This window comes from Cupressus sempervirens, chromosome 2 (genome assembly GCF_028749045.1).
Source record: "Cupressus sempervirens isolate cs-2001-9-10 chromosome 2, ASM2874904v1, whole genome shotgun sequence".
NCBI classification, from domain to species: domain Eukaryota; kingdom Viridiplantae; phylum Streptophyta; class Pinopsida; order Cupressales; family Cupressaceae; genus Cupressus; species Cupressus sempervirens.
In genome coordinates, this window is record NC_143119.1 from 512,389,796 (window position 1) to 512,410,302 (window position 20,507).

At 36.2% G+C, this 20,507-nt stretch overlaps 1 protein-coding gene and 1 pseudogene across 1 annotated transcript in view; both read left to right on the forward strand.

Annotated features, from left to right (window-relative positions):
- LOC149573221 (pentatricopeptide repeat-containing protein At1g62350-like) overlaps positions 1–20,507 on the forward strand; it is a 131,877-nt gene that overhangs the window by 74,098 nt on the left and 37,272 nt on the right. The gene's annotated exons all lie outside the window — the stretch shown is intronic.
- LOC149573222 (uncharacterized) lies at positions 3,369–6,238 on the forward strand (annotated as a pseudogene).

The window sequence follows — 20,507 nt, forward strand, 5'->3', positions numbered from 1 at the left end:
TATTTTAAAATTCTGTATATGATTTTGTTATCAGATAAGTGGACATGGTTAGTTAGCATTTTAAATTTGATTATCATAGGTGTTGTGAAATATTTAATTGTTTCTGCAGCTGTGTCCAGTTTGTCTTAGTGGAGTTAAAATTCAATCTGGACTAATTTAAAAATTGTGTTATAATTTGTCTGTCGCATCTGGATTATCAAAATTATTGGTAGTACAAGTGCATTGAACATTATGAAGTTGTATGTAAAAGTTCATCGAAGTTGACTCTATCGCTCGGATGAGCAAAGGCACTGGTCCTTTTATTGAAGTCAGAAAATCTATATATTCCTCTTGCAAGCATCAAATTTATTATTATTATTATTCAATTGTTCAAAACATTTAACCATTATCCAACATTTCAGTTTCATTTTGATCGAGTTCAAGGACCTTGCCAGCCGAGGAACTCGCAAAGTTTAAATTCGCTACAGAAAACCCTTGAATTGAGTAGTCAGTGTTCAAGGTGAAGGTTTGCCCGCCTGGGTGTAGCGGAGCCCGAAGTGCAGGGGAATCTAAGCGATTTTCATTCGTTGGCCAGAATTTGATTGAGAGATCCTACCGGAGAAGTGGCAGGCTCTTGGATTTCCAATTTGCGGTTTTGGGAACCAACAGAGTCCATAATATTTTTCATGTGTCACGTCTCAAAAAGGCATTAGGACACCAGATTGTTCCTTCTATAGTGCTTTCACCCTTGGACGATGAGGGGAAATTGGTTTTAGTACTAGAGGCTATCATTGAGTTCAGGGAGAGGTATATGAGGAGACGTACTATCAGGGAGTACTTGGTGAAGTGGAAAGAGCTGCTAGTAGAGGATGCCAATTGGGAGAGTGAAGAAATTTTGCAACATCCAAAGTTGAGATTGCTTGGGGACAAGCAATTTCAAGAGGGGCGGATTGTAATGTCCCCATCTTTTTAGCATCTCAGGGAGTTCTTAGCCTTTACATTCTCTGAAGGCTAAGTGGAGAAATAAGGAGAAATTGATTAAATTAATTTCTTATAAAGTCATTAAATAAATTATAATTAAAAGGTGACTTTATTTTTAATTAATTTAATTAAAAGTGAATGAAGTTAAATAAATAAATTAAGAGAATCTTCTAGGAGAAATTTAATATTATTTTATATCTTCTAGAAGGAGGTCCATCTATTGGAGGAAAATAATAAATAGGGAGGGAAGCTTCATTGTTGAGCATCGAATGTGTTGTCATCTACTCTTCCAAATAGCTTGTGGAGCCAAGGGTTTTTGTAGTTGTTACATTGATCGTTGGGAACGAACACTCCCATTGATTTGCATAACTAAGGTGGTGAAATATCTTCCGAAGGGTTGTGACTGTTGGAGAAGACAAAGCAGTCTTTTCATTGTGCCGAATTTGTGGCCTAGGGCCAGATTTGTGGAGAAGGAATAAGTTGGATATTGCTACAGTACCACTGCTATAGTGTCGTCACTATAGTGATTTGCTATAGTAAATTGCTACAGTGATTTGCTATAGGAAAACTCATATTTTGGGAGCAATTCGAGGTTTTTATCTACTACATTTTGCATTGTTTGAGAGTAGATATTTAGGGCATTGGTAGGGTTTGTAAAATCTGTTGTAATCTGATTATATCAGAGTTTTATCAGAATTTATTGCCCTAATGTCTTATTGATGTAGATGCATATTTTCCTATTTGTAATCAGTGTTATACAAAAACAATTGCATCTTCATTGTTAGATGTTTGGTGTGTTCTTTGCAAGCATATTAATTAAAGTTTGGCATTTAGAAAGCAATCAGAATTTAGATATGCAATATATCTCTCACTTGCAAAGTGTTTGATGAAATGTCAAACAAGTGAATTAGAGAAGACTTTGTGTTTGACGAAGTTATAACCTGTTGGGGTTATTACATATGACTCCATTAATTTAAGTGAGCTATAGCATAGGAAATTCGCTCACTTGCACTTAAAAGCTCTTCCATCCTTGAAGGAGATGGTTTTTGGTTTACCAAGGCTCAGTCAAGAGCATGATGGCATTTGCAAAGGATGTACACTGGGTAAGAATTTTAAAGGTTCTTTTCTCAATAGTGAAAGTAGATCAAAAGGAATCCTAGATCTGATTCATTGTGATATACGTGGACCAGTGCTCATGACATCTTTGAGTGGATTTTGGTATTTTGTGATTTTCATCGATGACTATTCTTGAAAGACTTGGATTTATTTCTTGAAATCTATGGAATCTGATGAACTACTTTATAGATTTGAAGAATTCAAAGTTTAGGTTTTAAACATGTCTAGAAAAAGGACCGAGATTTTGCAATCCTATATTGGAGGAAAATACCCTTTTGGAGGCTTTCAAAATTTCTTCATTAAGACAGGGATCAAGAAAGAGTTTTATGCCCCCTACAACCTTTAGCAAAATGAAGTTGCAAAGAGAAAAAATAATCGGTAGTTGAGGTAGTCAAAGCCATGTGATTCATGAGCAAAATCTACAAACTTTTCTTTGGATAGAAGCTTCCAAAACTATTGTGTATATTGAGAACTAAAGCCCTCATCAAATATTAGAAAATATGACTCTTGAAGAGGCCTTGACAGGTGTCAAACCTAAGGTTAGTCATTTAAGAATTTTTGGTTGTCTTGTTTATATTCATGTGCCTAAAGATAAAAGATCTAAACTAGAATCATTAGTCAAGAAAGGAATATTTGTGGGTTATAGTGAGTCTTTAAAGGCCTATAGGATCTATATTCCAAGGTAGAGATAAATTGGGATTAGTAGGGATGTATCTTTCGAAGAGGTAGTAGCCTTCAAAAGATCTAAAGAATCTTCCATGGAGATGGACAACAAAGAGCAAGAGGCACCTCAGGATATGGACATTTATCCCAATCATCTCCCAAGATTCAGAGGGAGTCTATTGAACTAGAAGAGACTTTTGAGTCAATAAATCCCATAAAACCAATTAATGGACCAAGTAATATTTCTATAGGTAGAAAGAGACCTCTATGGGCTAGATAAAGTATACAAGAGGTAGAAAAATATGCAGCTCTACGTGGCACTTTAGAGAAAGAAAGGGACTACAACAATTTACAAAATATGTGGCATCAGTGAGTCATATCTTTGAGCCAAAGCCTTCTAGCTTTGAGGAGGCATCCAATGAACAAGTGTGGGAAGATGTTACGTTAGAAGAATAACAATCTATCATCATGAATGTTCGACATGTTGTACCAAGGCATAAAGAAAAATTAGTTGCATCTTCCAAGTGGCTTTTTAAGATCAAGCATGCAACTGGTGAAAGTATTGAGAAGTACAAATCAAGATTTATGGAAAAAGGTTTCTCTCAAATGAGGGAATAGATTATGAGAAGATGTTTGCTCTTGTTGCTCGTTATGCATTTATTAAGAATATTATTGCTATCGCACCGGCTAAAGGATGGAAACTACATCAAATGGATGTAAAGATTGCATTTCTTAATATTGTAATTGAAGAAGAGTTCATTGAAAAACCAGATGGTTTTGTGATTCATGAAAATGAGTCTCATGTATGCAAATTGAAGAAGGCATTAGACAACCTTAAGAAAGCACTTGATGTTGGATGTGATAGAGCTCTAATTTTTGCAAATTAGGGCCTCCATTTGAGCAAAAGTGCTAGAAGTCAAAATCATCATAGATCCGTTCCTTCAACAATATATGATAGTTACTAGATACCAAACATATCATGGAAAATTTCCAAATCATTGTCTAAGGATTCAAAAGAAGATTTTGAACAATGGGGTACCAATATATCAGGGCCTAGTTCAACAACATCCAGGTGGCTACCAACATGCCTTAGGGGACAAGATGTGAAGTGTGGAGAGACTCTTGTTATACATTTTGTTAGAATGTTTAGAATAACTGAGAGGGGGGCTGTGAATCAGTTACTCAAAGTCCATAAGTACCATTTGAACAATCAAAACATTAAACATTCACTATTTTACTTATCTTGTTGTAGCTCAATCTCTACTGAATATTGATAAACAAAATTACTAGTAGTTCATTGTCCTATTATAACAGACTTTGCTGAATATAAACATATAAATGCATAACATCATAGAACATTCAGCACAAGTTTGACACTAGGATTTTAGGTGGAAACCCAATTTGGGAAAAACCACCAACAACATGTCACCACTTTTTCACTCTTTCAAAGTGAGCTTTGTAGGAGCCAAGCTTGTTAAAGGTTGCAATACACACTATTAAATGTGACATAGTAAGAGGATTTAATCACCCTGTTAGGAGTGGCCTTGTCAAAAGACTTTGATGATTCCATTTAGAATGTCACCTAGCTAAAGGATTTATATAGACTGTTAAGTCCTTTAATGACTGTTAGGTCAACCTTTGATTAAAACGATTTCAATACAAACTGTTTACAATGATTAGAAAGAAAACAGTAGGGTTTTGATTTGTATGATTTACAACTCACTTTTGCAGGTTTAGATCACTGTTCGACTCATGTGTTGATTCACTGATAAGTCCCCCTTGTCAACTCTGTCTCTTAACTTGCTTGGCAACCCTTCAATCAGTTAATCTTCTCCACATCAAACTAAAGCCTTCTGCTCAGATTCACTTACCAACTTCAACATTTGTGCAAGCATTCCTTTCTATTGCTTCACTCTCACACTTACTTTTCTTATTGACTCTATGCCTCCTTAAATAGGTAATTCTGGTCTTTTGTCATTTTCATGATCATCATAGATCTTAGGGTTTATGATCTGGTTCATCAAGTTCATTATATCTGTCCATCTTCTTCTTTTCTAAAAACTTCTCATCCATCAAATTTGATTTTAGGTATTATACCTAATCCTCTCCTTGAATTAAATGATCCAACTCATCAATCTTATCTTCAACACGATTTCCATATCCCAAGAAATCAATTGAGTCAGTTGGAAATCACGATTCCTCAAACACATTCAAGATACTATTACTCGACAATAATTAAGTTCTGGCACTTGGTCATCACTTAATTGAGTGCCAGAACTTAATTGCTTAGTCGTTGTAGAGCTTGACATCAACTATCACTCGGTCGATAATGATGCTCGGTCAATAATGATGCTCAATCGATACTAATGCTTGGTCAATACTAAATTTTCTCGGCTTGTACTGAGGCTCGGTTGACACTAGCATCACTCGACATTCCTTAGTCTTTTACTCTATTGCTCGGTCAAGCTTTACATCAATGATATATCTTGATTTATACTATAAAGACTTAAACATCAATATGATATGAACGATCACTTTGTCTTATCAAGGTCTAACTAATCAAATGTCCATTGCAGCTTCCTTTTATAACTCAACCTTTTCTCTAGATGCTATTGTTATGAGCAATCTCTCAAATCCTCTTCATCTATCAAAATAGATATGACATTTAGATCAGATAGCAACATGTCTCATTAGTAGATTTGACATTAATGACATTGTTCCAATTGTAGTTTCCAAACATATTACTATGTTATTCCTATCAATCTCTTGTGAAATTTTGAGTTTTGATACAATTGACATGTCTGGCAAGCATGGAGTAAATTTGATACAAATATATGGAAACTTAAGATATACAATGATGGACATATAATTGGACTTGAAAACATATCTGATCTTGTCGAAAATGAGCATTCATCCCATGATCACAATGGTGTAACTAATCATCACAAGGACAATACATACACGGATTTGGAAATGATCCTAAAAAATGGTAAAGGACCTCTAGCATGCACTATATGATGGTGAAGGATATCTTTTTTTTGGTGTTCTAGATGTCTAGAGGGTTTCTAGAAACTAAAGCATTTTAGTACATGGCTTGAATATTGTTATTGCTCAACAACTGTTTGTGGATGCAATACATATCAATGTCAATCATTGTTCATGATCTTTTGTTTGGGCTAGAATACCCTAGAATGCATGATCCACTGGACAAAACTGTTTGCATTCTTCGACATACCAATGGAACTTTCAAATGTTATTTGAAGGTTGTACCTACTGAATACAAGTATCTATCTTGGGTAGTTTTACAAATTAATTTTGTATGAAAGAGTACTTTGTCCCAAGGAAGGAGTATGAAAGGTCCTAGCCAATTGTATACTTTTTATATGACCTTTCTCTAATTACTGAAACCATCAAGCATGAATCCGGAAGTAGTGGGAAGTCCCGGATGCATGAAGAATGTTTCCCGATTATGATAAAAGAGCTAAGTGTTTTAACATAATCCCTGATTCTTTTTTCATCCACAATGATGGAGGTTTTAATGTCCATGGTTGCCCGTGTAGGTGATAGCAAATATATGATTTATTATACCCAATGACAGAGATAAAACGTTCAGGTAATGAATAGAAAATTGACTAACCTGGAGATAAATTCTTAGTGCTCGACATTTGTAATCTTTCATGTCATCCACATCAGAGACTAATTGATATCCTTGATTGTGCTGCAACACTCATTTGAAGACAAGAAAACAGTTAAACATGGTAGTTATATGCTACTGATTCACTGAGGGAATTGTTGAAAAATCTGGCAGTTGCTATAGGTTTTGGTTTTGTGAAGCAGCATGATGATTTGTAGTCGCACCCTTCCATTCAAATATAAATACGAGGTGCTAAAACGAAAGAGAGGAGATGGGAGAAGTTTTAACTAATTTGAGATTTTAGCAGTTTAGAAAAGATAAAACCAAAGGATTTCATATCGTTGGGATATTTGGTGATGTACATTGATACATGATCTGTATGAGATATTGTTGTTCTTTTTCTATTCATAGGCAAGGAGTATATTACAGGAGGGTCTGTCCTTTATAGTTATAAATAAATCTATTGAAACAGTTCTCATTTATTGTTTGTGTAAAAGTTATATTGTAGCATTCCGAGTCTGACTATCAAGGATATTGTGAAATATATTTGTCTTTTCCACATCTTTGTCTAATTGCTCTTCTCACCAAAGAAGTTAAAAGTTTGTTAGACTGACATCTAATTGCACATGTGATTAGTTTTCCACATTCATAAAGTTTGGAACATTTGGATATCGAAGTATACGTATATAAAGTTGTACTTAAGAAACCCTCACCTTGATAGACTCTTTTGACCAAAAGAACAGGGCACTGATCTTTGTGATCTTCAAGACATTGTCATCCGATTTACAATCTAGAGATTGGGGATTCATCTTGTTTTTCCTTTTTGAATCAACCCACTCATTTAAACCCTTTTATTTTCAAACATTTTCAGCTAGGAACAATTACAAGCATTTACAAGTTCAGTTTTTGGAGTTTGCATACTAAGGATTTTCTAATTACTTGCCATATCGAAAAGAGTTTAGCTGTTCTATTTAATCAAGAAAATCTGGTATAAAAGGCCTAAGACCTAGGGGTTTGGCTTAGGATTAGGTGTACCCGCCTTGCTCCTGCAGAGCAAAAAGTGCAGAAGATTGAAATCATTTTGATCAGTCTTGTCAAGTTGGCCTTAACCGGTTGGATATCAATTGAATTGGCAAGGTTCATAGGATTCCAATCTGCAGTTTTGGGCACGAACAATATGAAAGGATTGATCAATACTTGATGAGCATGAGATTCTCTAAGAATGATGCAGATTCAAATCTTTACTTCAAGATAGATAGTGGTAAGATCTTAATATTGGTTCTTTTTGATGATTTATTTCTTATTGGAGGAGATAGTCTCATTGTCAAATGCAAGAAAGATTTAGCCTCTGAGTTTGAGATAGAAGATCTTGGTCTTATGTATTGCTTTCTTGGACTGGATCTGTGACAAAGACCCAATGAGATTATTCTTAGTCAAGGGAAATACAACATAGATATCTTGAAGAGGTTTGCGATGATGGATCTCATGTCCATGTCTACACCCATGAAGACAAATTTGAAGAATTTGAGTGCTGCTGCAGCTGGCTCAGATTTGGTAAATCTCACTATGTACATACAACTGATTGGATCTTTGATGTATCTGGTGAATATTTGACCAGATATTTGTTATGCGGCGAGTGCTCTCAGTAAATTGATGTATGAGCCAAGGCATTCATCTAGTTGCAGCCAGGCACGTCTTGAAATACTTGCATGACATAGTGGGATATGGCTTGAAATATATTTCCTGATGGAGATCTGAAGTTTTAAGGTTATTCTTGTTGATGTTTGATAGCTTCAGTCGGATAAACTTACTATATATATGTGTTATATTTGAGATCTAAGATTATTGTTATTTGATTAAAAAATTATATATATATATATAATTAAAAAAAAAAATCAAATAACAATAAGTTTATTATTATATTACTTATCTGATTAATGAATAGACATGTCCTATGAAGGGACATGTCTATTCATGGCCTAGTCTCTATATATAAATCTAAGAGGATGTTGCATTTGGAAGATACACACCAATCAAACAGTGCTATTACATCTGCAAGCGATCCTCATAAAATTAACATGGTATCAGAGCCTTACTTGGAGATTTAAATTAAACACAGATAGTGGACAGGGAAATAATATTAGAGCTTCCATAAGTGTAATCATTGAATGAGGTGCTTGAATTAATATATGCTTGGGAATCATTTTTTTGTGGGTTTGGAGTTTGCTGCCATGGCTAGGAATGAACATCATTTCACAAAGATTTAATATATTTGAATTGTTTTTGGCAAGCACAAAAAAAAGTTAGATACATGCTTATTTGATATATGGAAAACATTGCACTGTGAATGTCAAAGGTGCATAGTAAGCCAATAGTTGCTGTTAGTCTTGCTGTTGTGGATTATTAATATCTGTGGGGAGATAGTCATAAGACTCCTTAGCTAGGAGTGGTGATCACATAAACAACAGGTAGCATTAATTCTGGTCGAAGCTATACCTCTTCATTTTATACGGCTATAATAGAAGTATTATACATTCCAAATGTTGAGGTCACTTGGCTTTATCCATAGCAGATATTACAGAGATTAGTGGCAGCCTAGATGAGGAACATAATTTTTGTTCTTGGAATCTTCAATATATTCAGCAATTCTCCAGCACAATTATATTTGGTTTTGAGCATGAGCAGTAACTGTTATTGTATATGTGTTGGGTGGTCAGTGATTTTCAGGTGGTTTGTGTTACTGCTCCAGTTGATTGCTACATATGGAAGAGAGAAATTTCATTAATGAAGATATATTACAAACAACATAGATATGAATCAATTACAAGAGGAAATATCATACCGAACAAAGAGAATAAACAGTAAAATGTCAATTAATGAAGAGACATGATATAAGTAATAATTAACTCTATCATAAGGGTGGAAAAGGGATCAACTAAAAAAATATTCAAACACCTGCCCACCATGGAATCCTCCGACATGGTCTTGCTGATAAAAAATGTCAAAAAAGTGCTCGCTCAGGAATTGGTGGTGGTGATTAATGCATGTGTTGCGGTTCAATTTTACACTTTCGTGTGTTGACTTGCTATCCGTAGTTGGACCTGTGTTGATTGAGCACGAAATGTACTAGAGATGGGATGAGGCTCGCATTGGATTCTTTGCCACTTGGAGGTACTATGAAAACACATTGCAAGTTAAATATAAATTCCATTGCCAGCGAGTAAAAGATCAAACCTTTTGATGTACATCGCAGATATATTATCGTCAAAATCAAATAAATTTTTTTTTGCCACGTAACCCACAGAGGAATGAAATAATAAGGCACTCATACAGATAAGTTATATCAATATAAAGAAGGCGGGCCCTCACTAGCATTAAAAAGCTTTGGGTCCTACACAACATGGGAAAGAGATACGAAATGATCCGAACCATGAAATGGTGAATAAGGGCGCAAATTAAGTAGTGATTAAATGTAGCATATCTAATATGAAGTGATCCATTGTGGAATATAAAATGTAAGATCAATGATTATTAAAATTTGATATTATATCTTATTTTTCTTCCTTTTATTATTGAAAATATAAAATGAAGAGTTGAGTTTTTGTTAGTAATAGACATGAGTTAAATTACTAACATCTTAATAAACATTCATATTTGTATTTCCATATGTAATATAAGAGTTATTTACCTTGATCTTTTCCTCGGAGAATTTTATTGCAGGAAGATGGAGATTGAGATTAAGAGGGAGTTTGACATTTCATTAGAGGCAACCTTGAGAGAAAGGGAGCAAATGATTCAGTCAACCTTCGGTGATCTTGGTTTTATTGATTCAGAGGTAGTAAACCATGTTGAGATGGATTCTCTAGTGATCAATAAGCTGTAGAAGTCAAGAGGACTGTGATTCATGAATATACCTTGTGACCATGTGATTTTAATGGGCCTACCCCCTGTGTACATCATGAAGACGTGACGACTTCCAAATGATGTCACTTGTATTTGCAGAAGTTATTGTAAGGTGACGATCTTACAATAACTTGTATTATGAGATCAAACAATTGAGTATATGGTGAATGTCTTGCATCTCAACATTCTAGAAGGCCATTACTCAAAGAGTATTTTGCGAATATTATTGATTTTCAAGGAGGCCAATACTCTTTAAATCATATGTGATATCAAACCTTATTTTGAGTATTTGGTGAAAATCATTGATATTTTGGGAGGTCAATACTCTTGATATCAGATGTGATATCAAACTTTATTATTATTTTCTGGTTGGTAATAAGATATTTTATTAATAAAATTGCCTAGTTACATAGAGAGGCTAATATTTAAAATTAGCCATCACACAAATAAACACCTTGTATTTTACTACATTTTCAAACTTCACTAATTGAGCACATATATGCTTCACCTACTTTCCTCCTTGTATGAGGTTCTTCCAAAAACAACTAAGATTTATATATTGACTTTCTACATGATTTCACACTGATAAAAAACCCTAGTTTCGACCTAAGACAAAAAACTACATTGGCCTTGCAGATTTTAACAAAAATTGTTTCACCTTCATTGTACCCTTTGATGGGGCTCCAAATTTTAGCCAAATTTTAGCCCTAAGTATCATGGAAACTACGTGTGCTCAACCAATATGCTTCAAGTATTAAAAGTCATGAGCAGGGCAGTTATAAGTGGTTCACGGAGAATTAAAGAAAGAACAAAAAGACAAACAACAACAATCCATTAGTGGCAACAAGGACAACACAATGGTTTGAGAGATAGTGTAGTTGGAACAAATTGATCATGTACAACAAATAGATTTTAGATTCCAAATTACAGAAATCAGTGACAGTTACATAATGATTAAACAGCATATACCTCATAAAGCAGCTCCAATACAGAAGACTAATACAGTGCAAGCAGAAAGGGATAATGATAGCGAGCAGTAATCAATAGATATGCTTATGCAATGATTATTCATATATTGCTTGATATGTTTCAGGAAGAGCCTGCAAATATAAGAACGTGATATAATGATCACAACGGGAACATTTTGTGTTGTTTAGAATAGTTCAGTTCTCCAGAGACCCCTAATTCAGAGAAATTAAATAGTATTGGACTAGATGATATCTTAGCATCTATAGCTGACGGTTATATAGCAATGTTTCTCCTGATCCAGAAATGGGTGTAAATCTGACACACAACAGATGGTAAATGTGCGCATATGGGGGTTACCAAATATAGATCTATATTGAGGAAAAACGAGGAACATTGTCCCCAGTATAGACTGCTGTATGCATCCCCAATTTATAAGGAGATATTGCTCAATCTGAGACTTTTATGAATTGAGAGTAATTCTTCTAGTTCTGAAGATATTGCCAGCTCTTCATGTCAAACAAAGGCAGTTTCTAGAAAGAAAAGTCTGAGCTCATTCAAGCTTGTGACTGCAAAAGGGTGCCTGGACATATTACTCTGAAATTACAACATGTTGCACTCAATCTTCATGCTGGTTTACAATTCAGTGAAATGTGTCAGAGTACAATTTCATTGCCCCAACTTATGGATGTACTGAATAAGCTTTTTCTAGAGCAACAACATCTATGATTGACAAGGATGTCATCCAGGTTGAAGAAAATCACATGCAGCAGGCAAGATCTTCAGATACTAACTACATTGAGCTTAGGTTCCGGATTCAAATTCTCATCCTGCATTTAGGGAGCTCCGACAAAGTAATGGTCTTTTGCTGAGTAGTACAGGAAGAATTACGCATGATGAATAGAGTTCTGTTTCTCAAGACACCTTCCCACCTGAAATGAATTAAAATTCTTCAGAGTCTATTGATATAGATCATGATATCCAGATCCCTGGATCAGAAAATTTTGTTCTAGGGAATTCAAATGAACGTGATACCACAGTAAATCAACTTCTTACATGCTTGGATGAATTTGAAGGAAGAGGAGACTGTTCTGTTACAAGTGATGATGATTCTGAACTTGACAGGCGATAGCCAAAATTGCTAAGCAGTCTCTAGAGTTTACCTTTGTTGTGATTTAGATTTGGCAGAGTATTCATGGAGGCAGCATCAAAAGCTTAAGCCATTCTTATGCCTTGATTGTTTAAGCAATTTTTATATGAAATCTCCTGAAATTTGTTATCAAATTATTTTGAATTTTGTTCATTCATTTTATACCTACCAACACTCTGATTTTGTTGCAGATTATACGCAATTGTGCAATAGAAGAGTTGAATGTCTATGAGATTCACGATTTCAAGGCACATCACCAGTATTAGCAACTGAAAATTCAATCTTCCAAAAACTCGAATCCATGGCCAATTGATCGCTCTGCAGATTTTTTTAAACTTGAGGAATCCGGGAGATGCAACAAATGCGATGCACATATTAAACGAAGCATTATCAATCAATCTGCATTCTGAGCGTTTGCTTAAATTAAAAGCTCGTGGTTTCTCATATTCACGGAAATTGAAGAAGCCATACAGGAGTGTGTTCGGGCGTCTGTGAAGTAGAATGCGAATTTCATGAACCGGTGGAGTCGCTGATCATCGCTAATGGTAGAAGACACAGTGATATATGCAGTCCTTTGATCGAATTTGCAATTACAAAATCTTCCGGGTGCGTTCAGATATTGGAAACGTAATTTTCTTGGCATCAACGTCTTCAGCAATGGAATGGGCTGAGCGTCCAAGTCTCTGCGGATTTCACCATGTTGAAGAAATGTCTCGCTTCAGAAGAAACCTTTTTCTCCCGCTAGGGTCTTGACCAGCAATCTCGCGATATATTTGGGCCATTGGGAATTATTATTTCGCTTGTATATAGTTAAAATAATTATTTGAGATATATGAATACCTCTAAAAAAAGAAATTTTAACATTGTTTAGTTTTTATAAAAAAGGGTCGCAACGTTTGGAAAAATAACTGTTTCCCTTTTGGATGCTTATATGTATGTGATGTAAAGAAGAGGCTCGGGACAATTCATATTCATTTTTAAAAAAAATCTTACAATTTATAAGCAATTGATATATTATATTCTATTGGTGAAGAATGAATTTTTGAACTAAGTCTATGGATGCGGATTATTGAATAAATGTATTTATATGCGACTTTGGAGTCAAATGCATTGGATGGATCGTCTGTAAGGATTGTCTACAGTGTATTTTATTTCTGGCATGATCAGTAAGAAGTATTTATTTATTCTATTTGCTTAAAGTTTTTAGAAGTCGAGAATACTATATAGTTCGTCCTTTATGATCATTTCTCAATTTTATAAATAATTTATTGTCAGAGTAAGTAGATCAAATCAATTGTGGCTATTTGAATTCGACAAGTACAAACATTGTGAAATATTTTAATTGTTTCCTTATTTGTTTCTATTTTGTCCTAATAAGAGTTAAAATATTATAGACTGGTTTAAATATGCATAAAAACAATTGATTTATCGCATCCTGATGACTAAACTGTTTATAAATTCAATGTACATAACATCATAAAGTTGTATGTGAAAACTTATAGTTTTGACTCTATCACCCTTTGGCACTAGTCTTTATATTTTTTCATAATTCAAATCTATAATTGGCAATTATTTCATATCCTTCCTTTAAAGAATTAATATATTCATTTGTTGCAATCATTATTTTTTATTTAAAAAACATTCATATATTCATTTATTATTCCTAACCCGTAATTTGCAAACTTTAAGTTTTCTATTAATCTTGCCATTTGGAAACTTTCACTATATTTGTGCTCTAACCAGTCTACTATAAGGATCTTGGATGTAAGGCTGTTGTCCAGGATTAGGTACACCCGCCTTGGTTTTGCAGAGCCGGAAGTGCAGGGAACTCGGACCGTGTTGTTCAGTTCCGTCAAGTTGGCCTTAACCAGTTGGATATCCTAGCATCGAGTAAGCAAGGCTCATAGGATTCCAATCTGCGGTTTTGGGAACCAACACCCTTCAAAATCCTTCCTCATTTTAGGTTTTCTCCATGATCTGTTCATTTCTTAAGCTCGTTCCCCTCATAATTTTTCTTTCTTATCAGGAACATATCCATTATTTGCCATGGCTGTCGGCTTTAAATTTTTATTCTGCCATTCCCTTCCATTTGTTGAAAGCTTTATCCATGTTTTCTTAAACAAAAGCTTTACATTCCAGAAAAACTCCTATTGTCCACCTTGGAAAAAAATGTAGGACTATTTTCCTATAAGCAAAAGGCTAAAAGCAAAATTTGATCATTTGTTCATTTCCCTGTACACCTTCATCGAAAAGACTATCCTCACCACCATTCACCTTTATGGCCACTTGCAGTGCGACCACGGCACAGGTGAGGAACTTGAAAACCTCTAACCATTCTTCCTGCCCTCTCTTGGAAAGAGCGGATCTCCTCCACCAGTTTGAGCCATTCTACTCTGATTTTTTCCTTATAAGCTTCCTTATTCAAACTGTTTGCCCACCAAATGAAACCAAATTTCCCCTCTTGCTGTAATGTCCCCTTTTTTTGGGACATTATAATTCAGTGTTGCCGGCTCACTTCGCCTAGGTTTCAGGGCGAGAAGGTTTTTTATGGGGTTTAGTTCAAGATTTGGCCTAGACATTTTCAGTTTTGGACCCATCAGAGTAGTTATGGCAGGTTGTCTGGTTGCTTACAATTTTTAGTAAGTAAATAGAGCTCAGTAGTCATGATATCTTAGTGTTGGGTTGGAAGCGTCTCACCGAGAGCTTTCCAACGAGCTATTGCACATGCTTATCTGAGTTCGTTTGGTCAGTTATTTTAATGCCTAACGATTATATGGTTTACTGGCTAAGTGACTTTAAAAGTTCATTTAACTTGTCACTTTATTTAAAAAGTACTATGTTCATTTAAGTGACAAAAGGACAAAAAGGTGCTTTGTCCCACATTGAGAAAAAGTGATAAAGGTACAACGGACTCTACATGGGAGGATATATGAAGAATATAATATTGAAATAAATATTAATCTGGGAGCTGGAAACAGTTGCTGGTTATTTCTTCGAGGACGCAAACCCTTGAAGGAGTATTTGAAGGTTGGACGCAAACCTAGCCTTCCTACAGGTTTTATCTACATTGCCAATTTGATTGTTATTTCTGTTAATAAGATTGGATTTTCTAGGTTGTTGCTTGTTATTGTATTGCTGATGTATAATACAGTAACGTTATTTGGCAACTATTTGTATTAACTGCTGGTTTATGTATGAACTTTCTGATTATTGGAGAAATAAAACAAGTTTTTTAAGTTTCTTTGTATACAAATCTGCGGGTTACAAGTCATTTAAGGTTCTGAAATTCGTATCAAATATTGGTTTGTTGTTTGGATTTTAAATCTGCATGTATATATCACGGGTTTTTGGTAAGATATCCGGAAAGGGATATTACAGTGTTATTAGAGCCAAGAATCCTGCCATCCTGTGGAAATACACAAGAAATTTATGAAATTAAATTCTCTGAGTTTTGGTTGCATTAATGTGACTGGGTTCTACACTGTGAGGACGAAACCCCTCCAGTTATCTATGAGAAGAGGTTGGACGTTACCCCAACTTTTTCTTTGGTTTGCTATAAGTTAAATAGTCATTTTGGAATAAAGAAGGAAGCAGTATTACCTTTGAGAAGTCACACATAGGAAGATGTCATTTGAAGGTTTATTTCCACAATCAGTTTGGCAGTAATGTGCAGGTACGGATTGAAAGACTACTCTTGTTCACCAGTTAGATACATTACAGAAGTTAGATTGTGGGCAGTCTGTGTGGGAAAAATCTTAGAAGGGGCTGGTGAGTTCATCCGTATGTATTCATAGGAAACAACAGGTCGACATTTGATTTAATTGTTCCATGAGTTTCTTAGCCGCAAGCAAAGTGTTGAGCAGGGAGATTGGACGGGTTTGTTGGAACCTACAAGTTGAATGTCGGGTGTATGAATAGTAGTGGGTAGTGACATTTCAAGTCGGATATCTAACACATGTTGGTTTGAGAACCGTTTTTCAGTCGTATTGCAATAGAACTCAGGTGTATTGCAAGGTTATTCTACTCCCTCACGTCCAACGTTCACATATATATAGTTTGGAACATCATGAATACACTTATCTGGGTTGCGTTAAGGATATTCCAACCCAAGTAGGGCACATTCGTGTCAACAGGCGTCTTATGCTGCAACCAATACTTTGTTGGGGTTGTGATTCAACACCAGTCAGGACATGGAAACGAGAGTTGCTCCTAGATTATTTCAAGGCCAAATAATAATACGGGAGGAAGATGTGTTTTCCTTAGTAAGGTCGACTCAACAGATACCTCCACTCCCAGTCATGCTTTGTTATTTGGAGGACACTCACGTAACAGCCAGAAGGAAAACCAATAGTTGTTGCCAGAGAATATGTTCAAACTCGGCGTCAATTTTTTTTTTTTGAGGATCATGTGAATGGTAATGGTTACACATTTCCAGCAGTGAGCCGAATTGCATTGAGTCGTCATTCTCCATCAACAAACAGGTGTTTTCCTGCACGTAGGGAGTATGAATGAAGTGAAGGGAGCCGACTGATTAGAAGGCACTGTGAGTCTACATTCCTCCATCATCGCTAGCAACTCGGGTAGGATTGCAAACTTGTCCATTTAGGGTCATGTCTTCAGCAGTATATGAGGCCACGACAGTTTTCAAGGAGTGCAAATGTGGTCAGTGTTAAGGAAATACTTGGCATTATATCCGACAATGGCCGGTTAGGAGTAGGAGTGTAAACCGGAAGTGATATCCCTGGGCTGATCAGTTCTGAAAGGATTCTTTATTATTCACGAGTTTGATACTATTCTTCCCTTACATTAACTTGTTTCATTCCCAGGCTGTAAGCTGCCGTCCATTCTGAGTTTGATGACGGTTATTTTGATACACTTCTGCTTTTATAAAGAATGTTAAATGCACATAACCAGTCTGTATATGTGGAGTCATAAGTTGAACTCTGTGGTTGGATACAGTGAGTTTACTACTGTGTTTAGTTTATACTGTAAACTTGTAATGAAGAGTACGGGGATGTTTCGAAGCTATTGATAACATTTACCTAGTACGGATTTAGAGCTCTGTGATTAAAAATTAGTCCTCTATTTCCGATTGGTGAACTGGATAGTGCTTGAACTGTCATTGACTGCAAGGCAAATATTTTAATGCTATTAATACATGAAACAGTAAACCATATCATATCCTTCTTGGTTACATTGCAAGTGTTCGACAAAATTCCTATCAGTCTGGTTTGGATTTATTATTCAGAATAGCAGAGTTTACATACAAGGGGTAATAGACCTTATTTAGGTTGTTCGAGATCTGTTTGACAAAATCCATCTCAGCTATATAGTCAGCATTTTGATCATAAAATTCAAGTTCAGATTATTACAGTGAGTTTACAAACTCATCCAAGAGAAGGTATGACCGAGTGTGGTTATAACACAACGGCATGAGCTCATGATACTGTGGCCACGTCCATTAAATCGTTTCACACCGGCAATGAAATCTGTGATATCAGATGCAGACATGTGAAAGGGGCTAGGATCAAATTTAAGCTATCTTCTTCATACAACAGTGTTAGAATTTAAAACTCAGAACAGTCGGAGATCATTGCAACATTTGAATCAGTTAGTTAATCATGTTTACTCCAAGTAACCAGAAGTAGTGGGACAAGAGTATGGAGCAGCTTAAACAAAGTTTGAAAAGGTCGGATGAAAATAAAAAAGGATGAATGAATTGATTTCAGACCCTGCAAAACTAGATAAAGTGGCACGAGGTATAGTTTCCATTGTTAAGAGGACTACATCACAGAACAAAGAGAAAGAGGAACAAGAGGTCTCTATAGTATCTAGAAGCTTCTATGATGAATTCCCAACAGTTAGTACCATCGTACAGCTGACCTTATGGAGAGCAAAAATCAGATCTTGGAAAAGGAATCAAAAAATTCATTTGATGACAATGAATCCCAAGATCATAATGTGGATGGACATGCAACCACCTTGGAAGTGGAAGAGTGTGAAGATATTGTTATATCAATAGTTTCTACCTCGTTAGTTGAGCCATCCTATGAGGTGCATAGCAACAAAACCCTAGATATTGAGGAGTGCCTAGATGATAGCATACACGATGCTGCTTATCATATGGTGAGTGACATTGATTCAGCTTCATATCACAATGCGGATAACAAATTGGAATATTTGTGTGGAATTGTTTCGTCACAAGGGGATCATCATTTAGCAAGCCAATTGAAGGTTAATGACAAGATGGTTGCCACAACCGTTAAGCATTTTGATGTTGCTCGTCATACGTTGGCCACCTATGGTTGGAGTACTCCTTTGATAGGTGAACATGGTGATAGTGTTTTTTCCCTTGCAGAGATACATGTACTCCAAGAAGCATTGGACTGATGAAACAAAATTACCTACAACTACTTGTAGATAGAGATTTTCTTCTTGAGTGGGATTGCATTTGTTATGTTGCATTGCAGGGAAACGAGGAGAAGGTTGATAAGCTCACTCATGAGCTTGAGGTGACTATGGACTCTTTGCAGAGTGCCCAATTGGCCCTTCAAGAGTCACAATTACAGATTGAGAAGCTTACAGAGGAGTTGAGTTTGGCACAGTCTCCACCAATTGCAGATATAGTACAGTTACATACAGAGGCAGTTGATAAGAATTTTATATCCATGGGTTGTAGTGGGGATGTGGTTACATCTATCACAGATATTTCAGCTGGGACGAGTACCTTGGTGGAAAACAGTAGAGAACCACTAGTTGTATCGAGTTCTCTTGAGGTTAGCGCCGTGATAGTTGATACAAGACAATTTACTGGTAGCTCTTGTGTCACAATGGTGGATTCTCCTGAGAGTTGTGAGGTAGTAAATGATGCTACTCCATCATCCGCATAGGGCATTCACAGAGTGTCATCCGGTTGGGAGTATAACTCTCATCTTGATCTGTTTCCATCTCCTTGAAGCAAGTCTGTCACTTCATTCCATGCAGCTGATTTTGGATGCTGGCTTGTTGATTTTCAAAGTTAGAGGGATCAGTTGCTTGATTCAAGTGTTTTTAGCGATGAGCCATCGATAGAGGTTGGAGCATTTTACCGCGAATACGTAGTGAGGAGTGCTCATCATTTTTCTTTTGACCCATGCACAGAGGACTTGATGATGCATCGGTGTGGGTTGGTTCCAGAATTATATCATCCTTTGTGGGATGGGTATTCACCATCTTCGGAAGGTGGGATTAGCGGATGCAAGCATCCAACATAGCTGTTTGTGGGGGATTACTTGTAGGGAAAGTTGTCGGTTATACATCATGCTGATATGTATCCAACATGGTTTGCTACTTCTATGTCACAAAGTTCTCTTATGGTACATGGTTACAGGACAACTATGGTGTTAGTTGGCATGACGGTTTGGTTAGTTATCACAACCATGGGAGTTTAGCGGGAGCTGTAGAGAGATGTTGTGTTATAGACGCTACTAGGTATTTTTACCTCTATATGGCGAGTGGTTGTGGGGTTCGATTGTTTTGGGATCCAGGTGGCGATAGGTTTGACACGATGTATTGGTTGATTGGGGATCTAGTTGTTAATAGTATCTTACATCTAGTAGATTATGCTGTGACTATGATTTGTGTGTTTCAGCCTTCTGACACATCAAAGTTCCAGAGATTAGGATTACTCCGTTTCCACCAGGGTGATATAGTGGCGGAGTCAGATTGGCTGGATCTACCATTGCCATCAGTATAGAAATTGCTGGAGTGGTACAGTGGTGCAGATACTACAGGAATTGGTCAGTGGTATCTCAGACAGCACACGAGTTTTCACTTGGGATCCAGGTGGAGCATCCCTATGTATTGCTTTTTATCGGGGATCTTGTTGGAGAGTTGGGTTGCTATCATCTTGGGGTGGATATTGGTATATTGTTGAGCTCCCATCTTCACTTGACAGTAGAGATTCATAGGGTCACTCATGGAGGGAGGCTTTCATCCTGACTGAGGGTATTGGCACATAGGGCAGCAACACATGGCAGTTGGTGTCCATTTATGGTGAGACTTGGAATCCTGGCATTTAGTTATTTGGCACATTGATTCCTATTGTACTGTTTCACCATTTTGAGTTTGGGAAGA